Here is a 13683-nt window from a genome sequence, read left to right on the forward strand (position 1 = left end):
CGGAGTGCCCCGGTATTTGACGTCTGCTACCAGGAGGAGCCTGGCAACCACCTCTTTGACTTGGGTGATTGCGAAGTTGCCTCCCCGTAGCAGAATCCCCAGGCCGGAAGCACGACAGTCGTTGCCCCCCTCCCCCCGACCACACCGACAAACCCCGGGTCCACCAACGCGACCGCCTCTGGTAGTTGCCAAGGTGTGGCAGTCCGCACTCCTGGAGGAAGGTCACGTCGGCCTTTACCGAGTCCAAGTACTGGATCGTGCTGACGCATCGCCCAGTACTCTTCAGACTGTGCACATTGACAGATGCCAGTGAAATGTCCGCCATTTAAAGTTCTTTATTTCAGAAGCACACTGTCCTTACCTTCGCAGTCCTGAGCCTTCATGCCCACGGCCTCTGTGAAGTCCTTCACCTTCTGTGGGTTCAGGAACTGCAGGTTATTCTCCCCTGGGTGAGGCAGTTCCTGTTCTGTGTCTGGGGGCTTGGTGTCTCCCAGGCCTGCTGCCTCTTCAGGCTGCGAGGCGCCATACGTGGCTCCGCTCCCGGGTTCCCGGAACTGGGGTCTCTGGTGGTCTCCACCTCCTGTGCTTGTGCTTGGGGGGTGTCCAGCAGACTTTCCCCACTCTCTCTGCTCCTCTCCGCTGGCTTTGTCTGCCGCTTCGTCTTCTGGGGCTGCTGCTGGCCTCCCCCAACTCCTTCCTCGTCTGATGTGGACAGGTTGCTGCAGGCTGCGTGGTCCCCTGCCCTTCTCTTCACGTGCACCTTCCATTCCACCCTCTGTCGTTTGGCCGGAGCTTTTTGGGCCTTCTTTTGTTTGTCCACAACGCTCCAGCCTTCCTCCCCCTCGGCTCTCCCCTCCTCCATGGACTCCTCCTCCTTTTCCTGTGGCGGGTCCTGGAGGGTCTGCGAGGGGGTGGGGCCCTCGGGGTGGCTGCGCCTTCTCCTCTGCTGGTGCCTTCCGTCACTTCGGCTGCCGCCTCTGCAGGGGTGGCGGGTACATCCGATCCTGCCGGGGCCTTTCCAGTGCCAGCACCTCCCCTGGTCGCCCGTGCATAGGTGCCGGCACGTTTCGGACAGGCCCTGTACAGGTGGTCGGTGTCTCCGCAGAGGTTGCAGGACTTGGCCTGCGTGCAGTCCTTGGTGAGGTGGCCCTCCACCTTACAGTTCTTGCAGATGATAGCCCTGCACTGGGCTGCGACGTGCCCTGCCTTGCCGCAATTGCGGCTCACCCTGGGCTGCCCGGCGTAGACCAGGTAGCCTCGGTTCCCTCTGATGGCGAAGACCGAGAGCAGGTGGATGACGCAGCCGTTGGAGTCGACCTTCAGCTTCACCTTCACCTGCCGTTTGCTTGTCCAGCACCCCAGGCTGTCCTTCACGTCCAGACAAGCTCCTACGCTCTCCACGTACCGCGTGAGGAATGTAAGGACGTCGGCCACCGGCACGTACGGGTTGAACATGTGCACAGTGGTGGTCCGTTCCTGCTGGGCGGCAGCGAAGAGGGGCTGTGCTTGCAGCAGCGACAGCGGCGCCTCTCTCCCCTTCTCCTGGAACAGCTGGAGCAACTTCTGCCACCCTGCGGGTCGTCGGAAGGTGACATCGAAGAACCCAGCAAAGTCCTGGATGCAGTAGATGTCATCGATCGTGAAACCGCAACAGTCCATCAGGACCTTCTGGATGAAGGTCACTCTCGTAAATCCATTGCCCTCGCTCTGGCGTCGCACTGTCAGCCGGACAGTGTTCTTGATGCCCAGGCCTCGGGCCGATGCGCTGTTGTCTTCAGCCATCCTCTTCACCACTGTCGTTGTCGTCGCTGGAAAGGGGTGTTAGATTGGGAGCCAATTAGCATTAGGATCCACCCCTGCGTCAGTGCAAAACCTTCTCTGCCTTTCGATCGTCGCGTATCCCAAGGGAACTCCACTTGATCTTAGCCAAAAGTTGAATGCCTTCAAAGAAAAGTTACATCTTAGGTGTCGAAGGATGGAAAGAGGCAGTCTCTCAAACTTTCCTTCACTAGAAGAGATGGTTGATGATGCTGGATCCATAACTCTTACTGTGTGTGAAGAAATTGTGGCTCATTTGGAAATGCTGTCAGAATCGTTTGATGGATATTTTGCTGCTGGAGACCTGAAGATTTCAGAAGAATGGATCATGAATCCATATTCCTACAATTTGGAGACAATGTCAGATGATGAAGAGCTGAAGGAAGATCTTACTGATTTGCGGACAAATCGAGCTCTTGAAATGCAATTTGAAAGCAAGAGTTTGGAGGAGTTTTGGTGTGCAGCTCTGGATATGTTCCCAGGACTTGGTGGAAAAGCACTCCGTGTCCTCATTCCATTTGCAACAGCATACTTGTGTAAATCTGGATTCAGTTCTCTTTTGTCAATCAAGACAAAATCTAGGAATCGCCTGAATCCACAGGCAGACCTGCGGATCACAGTCAGCAAGAAAGTTCCACGTTTTGACCAAATCATGAATGAGAAGCAGGAGCAAAGAAGTCATTGAATTTTATGTTCACAATTGGGATTGATTTTACTGTTTACAATTTTTTCTGAATAAATTAGAATCTAATTGGTGAATTTATATTTGCATTTTATGCACTGAGTTAAAAGCTTATTTTTTTAAGTTCAATTTGTTCACCCGCAGTATTGCATGTGGTTCAATTTGTGGTTCAAAAATTACAAATTAGATTTCTTCATCTTCAAATGTGATCTAACTTTTGTAGGGGGTGCGAACATTAATCAAACATTTCCTAGGGGTGTGGGGCATAGAAAAGGTTGGGAACCACTGCTGTAGAAGAAGGTGATGGGAAGATGTTTAAAAGTGATACATTTCACTGTATGTTTTGATGTATAAATTTGAATTTTGAATTGGGAATCTTAAAGGTAGAGTTGATGGAATTGATTCAGAGAATAATATTTACGACAGTGAGAATTGAAGCCTGGTAAGACAGGCCTTGGAGAACAAAACCTCTGATGCCAATGCTGTGATAAAAGCAAGGAACTTACAAAGTGCCAGGGCTTATAAGGCACAATAAAGCTACAGAGAGAGTCTTGGTGTTGTAATTTTGCAGGGAATAAAACCATGGAGGTAACTGAGGAAATGAGTATTTCCACTCTATAGCAATGGGATCAATAAGGATCAGAGTGATGGGCCAATTAGACAAACTGCAGATAAATGAGTTGAAGGTAACAGGTCACCAAGCAGACCAGTGACATTGTAAATGACCAAGTGATGGATAAGATTTTTAATAAGTGAGAGATTAGAATAAGGGCTAAACTACAGAAATATAAATAAGCAATACAGTGAAATATAATTGCAAAATGCTACAGCTGCTGGAAATCTGAAATAAAAGGTGTACAAGATGATGATAGGCTTTGATTGTGTGGATAGTCAGAGGCTTTTTCCCAGGGCTGAAATGGTTGCCACAAGAGGACACAGGTTTAAGGTGCTGGGGAGTAGGTACAGAGGAGATGTCAGGGATAAGTTTTTTACTCAGAGAGTGGTGAGTGCGTGGAATGGGCTGCCGGCACCGGTGGTGGAGGTAGATACGATAGGGTCTTTTAAGGGAGTTTTGGATAGGTACATGGAGCTTAGTAAAATAGAGGGCTATAGGTAAGCCTAGTAATTTCTAGGGTAGGGACATGTCTGGCACAACTTTGTGCGCCAAAGGGCCTGTATTGTGCTGTAGGTTTTCTATGTTTCTAAAAAATATATAAAATAATGGAACCACTCACAAATTAGCTAGAATCTGTGGAGAATGAAACAACGGTAATACTTCAGGTCTCAAAACTTAATTCATTCTTTTTCTAATTTTGCCTTGTTATGATGTAAAGCCATCAACTAAAAATATAATGGTTTCTCCCTTCTTAGACATGCTGACTATTTGCAGCATTTTCTATTTTTATTTCAAATTTGCAGACTCTGCAACTATTCACTTTTCAATTAATAATGTATCATCTGCTGACACAACATTAACCATTTGAATTTTTCCATGAGTCTTACTCACTTTAACTTCCCTTCCTCTGAGACTGCAGGGCTCAGCCTACCCAAGATCAACTCTAATGTTATCATCAAACCTCTGAGCAAAGGACATCTACACCACTGAGTTCTTGCTTTTCCATTTCTGCCAACCATTTCCTTTTACAACTACAGCCAGTGTGTAACTTTCATTCCTGCCACCAGGGACTCAAAGTCTCCATATTATGTTATTGTTTTGCTTCTGAGTTCCCCTCATTCATATCACTCTGTAATTCCCACAGAATGACAAACAAGATAGCACTGAAAATAATCGTGAGTTGTGCCACCTGGAAACCCTTGATCTCTACCACAAGTAGTGTATTTGTTCTCTCTAATTCATGTCTTTCCATGTAACTTAAAAATGCATTTTTCAGAATTTTTTCTTTTCCTGATGAAGGGAGATTTTTCTGAAAAGTTAACTTATTACTTTCTCCATTGGCCCATTCAATATCTGGAGTATTTTACACTTTATTAAAAGCTTTGTCTGTAATTTAGGTTTAAGTTTATGAGAATATAAGTAGGCCATTTTGCACAAAAGCCTGCTCCATTACCAAACAAAATCCTCCACATTAATTTCACCTTCCTGCCTGGTCCCTTTTTACTGCTGGATTTTCTGAGTCAAAGAAAATCTATTGATCCCTGTCGTGAATGTACTCAGTGACTTTGTACCCAAGACACACTATGATAGAGGGTTTCAAAGATTTACAATTCTCCAAACAACCAATTTCTCCTCACCCCAATCCTAAAGGGCAACCTCTTTATCCCAGGATTACAGTTATGAGCTCCAGATTCTCCGTCTCCCAGCACTTATCCTGCCAGTCTCTCTCAGAATCTTTTATGGTCATTGCTCATTCTTTTAAACTTGAGAGTATATCGATAAGTCTTTCTCTCTTCACTTCATGATATAATCCAATCATTACAGGATTCTACAGACTATTCTAATTGTGTTCTTCTTGTATAATGTATGTTTAATTTATGTTTTTCTTGCAAATGCTGTGCCTCTAATGTAATGTACCTGTGATGCCACTGCAAGTAAGTTTTTCACCTTTGCTTTCCTCATACAAACTCTTCTCCCTCTTGCCGTCTGGGAAAAGGCACCAAAGCATTCGGGCTCTCACGACCAGACTATGTAACAGTTTCTTCCCCCAAGCCATCAGATTCCTCAATACCCAGAGTCTGGACTGACACCAACTTACTGTCCTCTACTGTGCCTATTGTCTTGTTTATTACTTATTGTAATGCCTGCACTATTTTGTGCACTTTATGCAGCCCTGGGTAGGTCTGTAGTCTAGTGTAGTTCTTTTTTTGTGTTGTTTTACGTAGTTCAGTGTAGTTTTTGTACTGTTTCATATAGCACCATGGTCCTGAAAAAACATTGTCTTGTTTTTACTGTGTACCTTACCAGCAGTTATGGTTGAAATGACAATAAAAAGTGTCTTGACTTGATGTTGTTGTTGTTCCTTTCCACACCTTGTGGTGCATTGGGTGGCAATCTTCCCGTTTCATTTGCATTTTTGTCTTTTCATTACAAGGCCGAGTTGCTAGCTTGTTTCTCAGCCCAGCACAGATGGAAAGCGTGCAAGGCACCACTCACATTGAAGTCCGGTTCAGATGCCACTACACCACTGGCCAGCTGATTTACTTTCAAGTACTTGTTCATATATCAAGAAACTTGACTTTGTCTTTGGCTGTAAGGCAATTTATACTTACTCTGACATAGAGACTGAAAAGACCATAATAAGACCATAATACATAGGAGCAGAATTAGGCCATTTGGTCCATCAAGTGCTCTCCATCATTCAGTCATGGCTGATCCTTTTCTCCCCTCCCCAACTTCACTCCTCGGCCTTCTCCCCATAACCTCTGATGTTGTGTCCAATCAAGAACCTATCAATCTCTGCCTTAAAAACACCCAATGACCTGGCCTCCACCGCTGCCTGTGGTAACAAAATCAACAAAGTCACCACCCTTTGGCTGAGGAAATTTCTTTGCATCTCTGTTTTGAAAGGGTGCCCCTCTATCCTGAGGCTGTGGCGTCTTGTCCTAGACTCTGCCACCATGGGAAACATCCTTTCAACATCTACTCTGTCTAGGCCTTTCAACATTCGAAAGGTTTCAATGAGATATCCCCTCATCCTTCTAAATTCCAGTGAGTACAGACTCAGAGTTATCAAATGTTCCTCGTATGATAACCCTTTCATTCCTGGAATCATCCTTGTGAACCTCCTCTGAACCTTCTCCAATGCCAGCACATCTCTTCTAAGAAGAGGGGCCCAAAACTGTTTACAATACTTAAGGTGAGGCTTCACTTGTGCCTTATAAAGCCTCAGCATCACATTGCTGCTTTTGTATTCAAGACCTCTTGAAATGAATGCTAACATTGCATTTGCTTTCCTCACCACTGACTCAACCTGCAAGTTAACCTTTAGGGTATTCTACACAAGGGCCCCTAACTCCCCTTGCATCTCAGATTTTTGGATTTTCTCCCTGTTTAGAAAAAAATCTGCACATTTATTTCTACTACCAAAGTGCATGCCCATGCATTTTAAAACATTATTTCATTTGCCACTTTCTTGGTCATTCTAGTAATCTGTCTAAGCCCTTCTGCAGCCTTCCTGTTTCCTCCACCAATCTTCATATCATCTGCAAACTTGACAACAAAGCCATCTATTCCATCATCTAAATTATTGATATACAGCATAAAAAGAGGCAGTCCCAACACGGACCCCTGCGGAACTCACTGCCAGCCAACTAGAAAAGGATCCTTTTATTCCCAGTCGCTGCCTCCTACCAATCAGCCAATGCTCTAGCCATGATTGTAAATTTCCTGTAATACCATGGGCTCTTAACTTGGTAAGCAGCCTCATGTGCGGTACCATGCCAAAGGCCTTCTGAAAGACTAAATATACAACATCCACTGCATCCCCTTTATCTATCTGACTTGTAATTTCCTCAAAGAATTCCAACAGGTTCTTCAGGCAAGATTTTCCTTGAAGGAAACCATGCTGCCTTTCTACTATCTTGTCCTGTGTCACCAAGTACTCCATCACCTCATCCTTAACAATTGACTCCAACATCTTCCCAACCACTGAGATCAGGCTAACTGGTCTATAATTTCCTTTCTGCTGCCTTCCTCCTTTCTTAAAGAGTGGAGTGACATCTGCAATCTTTCAGTCCTCTGGCACCATGTCAGAGTCCAATGATTTTTGAAAGATCATTGTTAATGCCTCCACAATCTCTACTGCTACCTCTTTCAGAACCCTAGGGTGTAGTTCATCTGGCCTGGATGACTTAAGTAGCTTTAGGTCTTTCAGCTTTTTGAGCACCTTCTCCCTTGTGATAGTAACTGCACCCACTTCACTTCCTTTACACATTACAACACCTAGCACACTGCTCGTGTCTTCCACAGTGAAGACTGATGCAAAATTTAGTTCATTTGGTTCATTTGCCATCTCCTTGTCCCCGTTATTATATTTCTCCTGCCTCATTTTCTAGTGGTCCTATATCCACTCTCATTTCTCTTTTTTTTGCATGGAAAAGCTTCTAATATCCACTTTGATATTGTTTGCTGGCTTGCTTTCATATTTCATCTCTTCCCTTCTAAAGGTTCTTTTAGTTGCTCTCTGTAGGTTTTTAAAAGCTTCCCAATCTTCCATTTCCCACTAATTTTTGCTTTGTTGTATGCCTTCCCTTTTGGTCTCTGCGGCCCATACCCCTGCTTCTGTTGGAGGCCTGTACATAACTGCCATCAGTTTTACCCTTGCAGTTTCTTAATTCAACCCACAAGAATTATGTCACATCCTCCTAATGATTTGATATTGTTCTTTACCAGCAGAGCCATGCCAACCCCTCTGTGTACCTTCCTATCCCTCCGAAACAAAGTGTAACCTTGGACATTCAGCTCCCAACTACAACCATCCTTCAGCCATGATTCAGTGATGGCCACATCATATCTGACAATCTGTAACAGTGCAACATGATCATCCACTTCATTTCTTATACTCCGTGCATTCAGATATAACATTTTGAGTACCACATTTGCTACCCTTTTTGATTCTGCATCCCTAATGCACTGGTATTCACCCTGCTGGCTGCAATTTTGTCCTATCATCTGCCTGCCCTTCCTGACAGTCTGTCTGAATTCTATCTTTGCTTTTTTATCATCTGTCCTATCCTGAGTCCCTTTAATCCATTTCCCATTCCCCTACCAAATTAGTTTAAACCCTCCCAACAGCTCTAGAAAACCTGCCCACGAGAATATCGGTCCCCCTCGGGTTCAGGTGCAACCTGTCACTTTTGTACAAGTAATACCTCCACCAGAAGAGATCCCAATGATCCAAGAACCAGAAATCCTGCCCCCTGCAACAGCTTCTCAGCCATGCATTAATCTGCTGAAACATCCTGTTTCTATCCTCACTTACATGTGGCACAAGTAGCAACCCTGAAACTACTACCATGGAGGTCCTGCTTTTGAGCTTTCTGCTTAGCTCTCTATGTTCTCTCTTCAGGACCTCATTGCTTTTCCTTCCTATGTCATTGGTACCAATATGGATCAAGACATCTGGTTGCTCTCCCTCCCTCTCTAAAATGCTGTGGATGCAATCCGCGATGTTCCTGACCCTGGCACCTGGGAGGCAACATACCAGCTGGGTGTTCCATTCAAGTCCAGAATCTCCTGTCTGTTCCTCTGACTATTGAGTCCCCTCTCACTACTGCTGCCCTCATTTCCCTTGTTCCCTTCTGCACCACTGACCCATGCTCAGTGCCAGTAACCTGGTCTCCATGGCATTCCCCTGGGAGGTCATCCCCCACAACAGTATCCAAAGTGGTATAGTTATTTTTGAGGGGAATGGCCATAGGGGTGCTCTGCACTAACTGCCTATTCACATTTCGATTTCTCCTGATAGCCACCCAGCTACTCGCCTCCTGCAACTTCAGGGTGACAACTTCCCTGTAACTCTGATCAATTATCTCCTCACTCTCCCGTATGAGCTGAAGGTCCTCCAGCTCCAGATCCCTACCACGGTCTTCAAGGAGCTGCAGCTGCATGCACTTCATGTAGATGTAGCTCCCTTGGAGACCCTGGGTCTCCCAGGACTCCAACATCCGTCATGAAAAACACACAATGGCCATTTACTACACTAAGAACAGCAAGAGATATGGAGAAAGGGAAACTTAACAGTAACTTACCCAGAGCCAATGCCTCTTTCGAGCCAAAGCCTCCTTTGAGCTAAAGTCTGACACTCCTACTGTGAAAAGGTTGCAATATACTAGTTGTCTTACTGAAGCAATAAATAAATACTTAAGAAATCCTTACATTTTGACTCCAAACCCCTTGCTTCTGGATTTCCTCTTGTTGTTGCTAAGATTCTGCAAGTGTTTGGCATTTTCTAGTGATTTTTCATGTGGCAATGATGAGGCAGATGATGATAGACTATTAGCTGATATCACAGCAGTTGCTTAAACTAGCTGCTCACCATGTGGGTACATTAGCAGACACTACTTCTGGAATACAGGTGATTATGAAAATAAACAAAGGGCAAATAGAACATGTCGTAATCCTTGGGTGTCTAAAATGAAAAAGAAAATGAACTATAAGGATGTTGAAGCCAGCAGGAAGAAGTAGGAGGTGACTGATTACACAATCTGTGGCTTGTAAGTCAGCAGTGTGTGTGTGGGCAGAGGTGGGGTGGGATGTGAGAAATACTGTCATCCATTACAGATTCAATCCAAACGATGGAGACAGCAGTAGTAATAGCCGTACCTATCATAACCAGCGCAGTAACTTCCTCAGTGTTGAGATGTAAATGTCCCCACTAGTTACCTCCTGCTGCCTTCGGTTGTGCATCATTTTATTCTACAAAATAGAGGGAATTGCACTGCTGAGAGATGTACAATCTGTTTGGGTGATGCTGTTGTCATGGTAGGAAAACTGGCAATGTGTACAACCTGTGTGAGGTGGGTGACCGCCTTCCAAAGTGCTAAGCTGCGTAGCACAGAAACACTAGGTATCATTTGGGACTGATGGAATGTCGGCAGCTGAGTCTGGTAATGTGGTGAATTGAACTATGCCTGAAGCTTGTAATGTGACAGGTGTGTTATGGTTCTCAAAGATGTATTATAACCATTTGCAAAAGGTTGTTGCACCTTGCAGAATTACATTGTCTTCTAGTCTTGTATCCTGGTGTGACTCAGATGCTATCTGTTACCACTGCATTTTGAGCCTGTCCCAGGAGGAGCTCTTGATCTCATGGGAAAGGATGAAAGCTCTCCTGCTTTTCACCTCTTCCACCCTGGCCTCTAGTGGGGCATCTGAAAAAAACTGGATCCCCACCTTATCCCAGTTGTGCCACCCTTCATATTTACTCAGGTCACAACTGCAGGCTCCTGCTCCAAGTACAATGGTTTAAGAGATGAAAGCAAGCTTTAATAATTGTTCAACTTTTTTAACTGGAAGATATTGGTAGCTTGCTGATACAATATAAACAGCTAACAAGCAGTGTGTTTAGTGTTGGCTGGATGTTCAAGTTATTGATCTGCCCTGTTGCCTACATTTTAATCAATGGAGGAAGGGGTGGTGGGTTGTTAATCACTCTTTGCTATCTTTTTTTGAGACTTTTGGATTTAACTTCTATCAACTTTGAAATCCAGAATCATTTGTACTTCATTCACTAATTCCATCTCCAGCTTACACCAAGCTTTCAGGTTCAAACAATGCACAATTTTGATATCCAATTTGAGTTTGAACTTCAACTTCATATCTTCTTTCTCACAAGCAACACCATCTTCTATGTCAGTAAATTTACTTGCCTCAGCCTGACCTGTTAACCCTATAAAAACATTGGCTTCCAGTCCCTCTGTGCTTTAAGTGAAAATTTCTCAGCTTCTTTGCTCCTGTTTTTCTGCAATATTCTCCAGTCCTATTGTTCTTCCTGAAGTCTCCTTTCTTGCAGATCTATTGCAAGCAGCTCTGTCTCACCATCTCATTCTTGTCTTTTGAGGTTTTAGTTGCTAATCCTAATATTCTTTCTTCTAGCATCTATTTTTGTGTGGGAGCATCCATGTTTCTGTGAGACAGGTTGCCATCTAAATGTGAATTTTTGATGCAGTAGGACCCAATTTCCAACAGCGTTTCAAAAATCCTGGTTGCCAAATAACTGCTCAACCTTCACAAGAGGACACATTTTTTAAATTTCCCTTCACAAACAAGAAAACCTGCAGATGCTGGAAATCTGAGCAACACACACAAAATGCTGGAGGAACTCAGCAGGCCAGGCAGCATCTATGGAAAAGAGCAAACAGTCGACGTTTCGGGCCGAAGCCCTTCGGCAGGACATTTTCCCTGCCGATTTTCCCTGGCAGTTTTGTAGGATATTTCATGCTTGAAGCAAGTTTTACCCCTCTGTCATATAGCATTCATTGAGAGTCAAACTAGTACGTGGGCTTTAGCCAAGGAACGTTGCATAGTACACGGAATGTAGAATCAGACTCAGAATCAAGTTTATTATCACTGGCATGTGTGGTGAAATTTGTGAACTTAGCAGCAGCAGTTCAATGCAATACATCACAAATCAGAACAAATAAATAAATAAATCTAGTGCAGTAAGTATATTGGATAGATTAAAAATGGTGCAAATCAGAAATAGTATATATAAAATATGTGGGTTCATTGTCCACTTAGGAATCATGTGGCAGAGGGGAAGAAGTTGTTCCTGGATCACTGAGTATGTGCCTTCAGGCTTCTGTACCTCCTTCCTGACAGTAACAATGAGACACTCAAAGCAGCTGAGCAGGTTGACTGTGTGGTTAAGAAGGCATACGGTTATTTAGCCTTCATCAACCGTGGGATTGAGTTGAAGAGCTGAGAGGTAATGTTACAGCTATATAGGACCCTGGTCAGACCCCACTTAGAGTACTGAGCTCAGTTCTGGTCACCTCACTACAGGAAGGATGTGGAAACTATAGAAAGGGTGCAGAGGAGATTTACAAGGATGTTGCTTGGATTGGGGAGCATGCCTTACGAGAATAGGTTGAGTGAACTCAGCCTTTTCTCCTTGGAGCAACGTAGGATGAGCGGTGACCTAATAGAGGTGTATAAGATGATGAGGCATTGATCATGTGGCTTTTTTCCCAATGCTGAAATGGCTAACATGAGAGGACACAGTTATAGGGTGCTTAGAAGTAGGTACAGAGGAGATGTCGGGGACAGTGGTGAGTGCGTGGAATGGGCTGCCAGTGACGGTGGTGGAGGCGGATACAATAGGGTCTTTTAAGAGACTCCTAGATAGGTACATGGAGCTTAGAAAAATAGAAGGCTATGGGTAACCCTAGGTAATTTCTGATGTAAGTACATGTTCAGCACAGCATTATAGACCAAAGGGCCTGTATTGTGCTGTAGGTTTTCTATGTTTCTTTGTTTCTATGTAAAATCTATGGCTTCAATTTTGCTCTTTGCTCCCAGGTGTGGGGGTATGCCTTTATTAAACCATCATCCACCACTGCAGGGTTTAGAGCAGTAGCATCTATGCCAAGGAGACTTACTATTAACCGAAGGGTCCATGGACCCCAAGTTGGGAACCCTGGTTAGAGAGTGAGTATATCACATTGCCCGGTGCTTATAGCTTTTACTTTTCCTCATGCCTAAAATATGCTAAATAATATTAGAGGTAATGGAAGTCAAAGCAACGTCGAATTTGATGAATTTAAAAAGAAAAAGTAGAACAAAGGATAAATTGATTCCATATAACCACCAGCAACAAGTTAATCTGTTGCTGTATATTGCTTAAAACTGACAACTACAAATCGAAGCCAAAACTCTTTCCGCTCCTGTTTTCCTGACCGGCATAAATAGAATCACTTCTGGCAATAGGATAAAGAAAATAGGTAAGTTCTCTTGGGGCAAAGAAAAGACCAGATCAGTCCAACTGCATTGTTTTCTTTAGGATTATAGAGCACCCCAAACATTCCCACCGTACTCCCACCTGTTGATCATATGTCCAGCAAAATAAAGAAAGAATGTGCCTTAATTGTAAATTGCAGCTAAGATATTCCTTTTATGCCAATGCTTGAATAATTTTGTTATTGACCCAGGGCAGAGTACTTATATGGTTTACTGCTTAAACAGCTTAAATCCAAAATGAATTTGCAGCACATGATTAATGATAGATAGGGCTATTGTGAGAGATCTTTCTTCAAACAATCTGATAAAAGCCACATGCAAAGACAAGTTTAAGCCTCCCTGTAGGGCTGACAGTGCATTTCATGCATTCTACAGTTTCCAGTCTCTCTGTCATACCCTGGACAAAAAGTATATTTTGCATGATAATAATAATTATACATATTACATAGTGGCATTACACTAATTCTGATAAAATGGGAATTGTGACTGCACAGTGCACGTCTGATGAATATTGCACATTTAATATAGTTGCTCTATCTTGTTATTATATAATCATGACATCATCTATGAAACCAACTTATCTTAAGGAATGAGGATAGAAAAGAAATAGAAGTGCTTGTGGAGGGACCATTTGCCAACTGTGGTAAGCTTCAAGTTAGTCCTGGATAAAAATAATGTTATTGCTCAACTTATGTCCCAAAGGTGGGTGAAGGTAGGTTTCGATAGTAGAAGACTGGTGTTGGCATAAGTAGATTAAGAAGATTGG

At 43.9% G+C, this 13683-nt stretch overlaps 1 protein-coding gene across 5 annotated transcripts in view; it reads right to left on the minus strand.

Annotated features, from left to right (window-relative positions):
• Positions 1 to 13683, minus strand: part of fggy (FGGY carbohydrate kinase domain containing) — a 311433-nt gene that overhangs the window by 61932 nt on the left and 235818 nt on the right. The gene's annotated exons all lie outside the window — the stretch shown is intronic.

This window comes from Hemitrygon akajei, chromosome 12 (assembly GCF_048418815.1).
Source record: "Hemitrygon akajei chromosome 12, sHemAka1.3, whole genome shotgun sequence".
In the NCBI taxonomy this organism is placed as follows: Eukaryota; Metazoa; Chordata; class Chondrichthyes; order Myliobatiformes; family Dasyatidae; genus Hemitrygon; species Hemitrygon akajei.